Genomic DNA, 2,579 nt, shown 5'->3' with positions numbered 1-2,579 from the left:
GTTAGACTGGACAGAGAAGGAGTCTATTCCTCTCCATGGAGGGGCCAAGGGATGGGGAAGGGGAAGGAGGTGGGAGAAGGTGAAGGCAGGCCCGACCTGCGGGCGGGGTGGGGGGCGGTAGGGACAGGGAGGCAAGATACAGACAAACATACAGAAAAATACAGAGGAGAGGTTGAAGAAGGGAAGGGAAATTGGATAGGGCGAACAGAAAGGAATGGGAAAACAGAAGAGACAAGTAGTTAGTGACTTGTAATTCAGACCAAGTTGCTCCCTTCTTCCACCCCTAGCACCTCCCCACTCCCGCCCAGCAACCCCCACCTCCGTCTGCAGGACCCAGGTTGGGGGCAGGGTCAAGTGTGGTAAGAGCGGAAGGAAAGGGAGGGTCAGCCAGCTGCTTTATCCCTCCCAGGCAGGCTTTCCTCAGGGACCCAGGAGTCCCAGTTCCCACCTCCCCGGGAGGAAAGGATAGACAAGGAAGAGAAAATAAAAACAGCAAGTCATTAATTAGCAGGAAGTGGCGGGTTTGTTTATACGTGTTCATCACTCCTGAGCTGTAATTTCATGGTGCTGGACCCCCACCCCAGGCCAGATTCGAGCCTTTCTTGGGACTGCACAAACCCAGCACCTTCTCCTCACGTTAGCACACCGTTCCCTAAGGATTTGTGTAGCCTCGGGATCCTACTCTCCCCAGGCCCTTTCCAACCCTTAGAAGTTGGGGTGCCTTGAGTCTACGGTTAGAGTAGGGAGGGGGTGCTGGAGGGGCAAATCCAGGGACAGATGTGTGATCCTGCAGCCGGTTGCCGGGTGACGGGATGCTGCCCCGCAATGTTACCTCGGCAACGGGCTGCAGCTTTAACCCTGGAGGGGGTGTCTGGAGGAAGAGGGGAAGGGGCTGGCTTGGCTGTGGGGTCCATGGGGCATGAGGGGGAGGGCTGAGGTGTGAGTCAGAATGCTAGAGTTTCCACCAATCTTAGCATAGAGGAAGAAGTATATCTGTTGAGGGGACGGGGAGACTAGGGACATCGAGACCCTAAAAGCCCTGCCTCTTGCCCCTCTTGTTGGCCAATCAGAGCCTAGCTCTAGTGACCAGACCTCTAGCTGGGGAAAAGGGGTGTGAGGTGGGCTTGGGAAGGCATCACATGAACCTACTGGCTGCCCCCCTCCCACAGTCTCAAACAGCTTTGGACCCCAAACACCTCTTCATCTTTGCACTACATTTTGACCCATGTCCTGGGGGCCACCCTCAGCTTTCTTCTCATCCCATCCCATCTCATCCTATCCATTCACCTCCCCTTCCCCTTTCCACCCCCCCACCCCAATACGCAGCTGCTGCTCTGATGCCTGGGTGCTCAAGAGGAGCAGGGGCACGACAAGAGAAGAGATCAGACTAAAGGGGCAGGCACCCAGGTCATTTCAGCCAGCCCCCCCTACCCCCCATAAGCTGCCAGAGCTGTTTGCTGACGCGGGGTTTTCAGAGCCAGGCGCCAGCCCGCGGGTGGCTCTCTGCAGGTGTCAATTTATTCCAGAGATGAGGACACAGGAATCCTTACCACACACACCCAGCCATGCCCCCCCCTTCAGGTTCTCTAAAGCTCCTGTTTCCCCATCACCTGGAGGGGGGTTGGGGCTGGCTCCCCCAGAATATCCTCTTCCTATGCCAGACTGGGCTCAGCTGCCATGGCCTTGCTGCCCCCTCCTCCTCCCCCCAAACAGTCTGTCTCAGTCACCCCTTCTCCCTTAGGGTTCTTTGGGCCACTGGCTTCCTCCCGCCAGGCAGTTTCTCTTCCTCCTTCCCTCCCACTGGAGGCCCTCCCCCATCCCTCTCCTCTCCGTAGTGCTCCCTCAGAGCATCTTTCCTGGGCCTCTTCCAGCTTGCTCCAGCTTTTGCCTTCAGTCTCTCGCCCCTTGGTCTTTTTACATCTCTCTCTTCTATATCTTTCTCCTTGGTTTTTCTCATCTTTCTTTCTCTCTCCTCCAAATACCTTCTCCACATTTCTCCCCGAAGCCCCCTCTTCTGTCTTTCCCTGTCTCCCCCATTTTCTCTCCCCATCTTGGTCTGCCACAGCTTGCTTCCTCCTCCTTCTCCCCATCCCTCTGCCTTGCTCTCCATTCCCACCAGCCCTGACTCCTCCAGCCAGGGAGAGTTGAGGGACGGGGGCTCAGGCCTCAGGCCCCCCCTTCCTGCAGTGGTGAAAATGGCTTGGCCAGGAAGGGGAGAAGGAGGGGGAGGGGGAGATGGGAACACACGGGGTCTGTGGGCCCATTCAAAGGATCATTCATGGGCTGGAGAGAGGCAGAGACAAAGAGACCAAGACGCAGAGACACGGCGAGAGCATCCCTAGGCGGAGACACGCAGACAGAGCAGGCTGGAGAAACCAGGCGCAGGGAGGGAGATGGGGAAAGGGAGACCCCAGTGGACCGCCACGCAGCCCCCTCCACCCGGCGGGCTTCGCTCCTACCTGGCTCAGCCCTGGGGCCGTGGTGCCTCCATCCAGGGCTCCGAGTGGGGGGCGGACGGCCTTCGGGAGGGGGGCGGCGGCCTCTGAGCCCCCGCGGCCCCGCAGGCCCAGCCCCCGCCC

This window comes from Carlito syrichta, unplaced genomic scaffold (genome assembly GCF_000164805.1).
Source record: "Carlito syrichta isolate Samal-C Ts95f unplaced genomic scaffold, Tarsius_syrichta-2.0.1 Scaffold305688, whole genome shotgun sequence".
NCBI classification, from domain to species: Eukaryota; Metazoa; Chordata; class Mammalia; order Primates; family Tarsiidae; genus Carlito; species Carlito syrichta.
Note: the sequence above shows the minus strand (reverse complement) of the source record.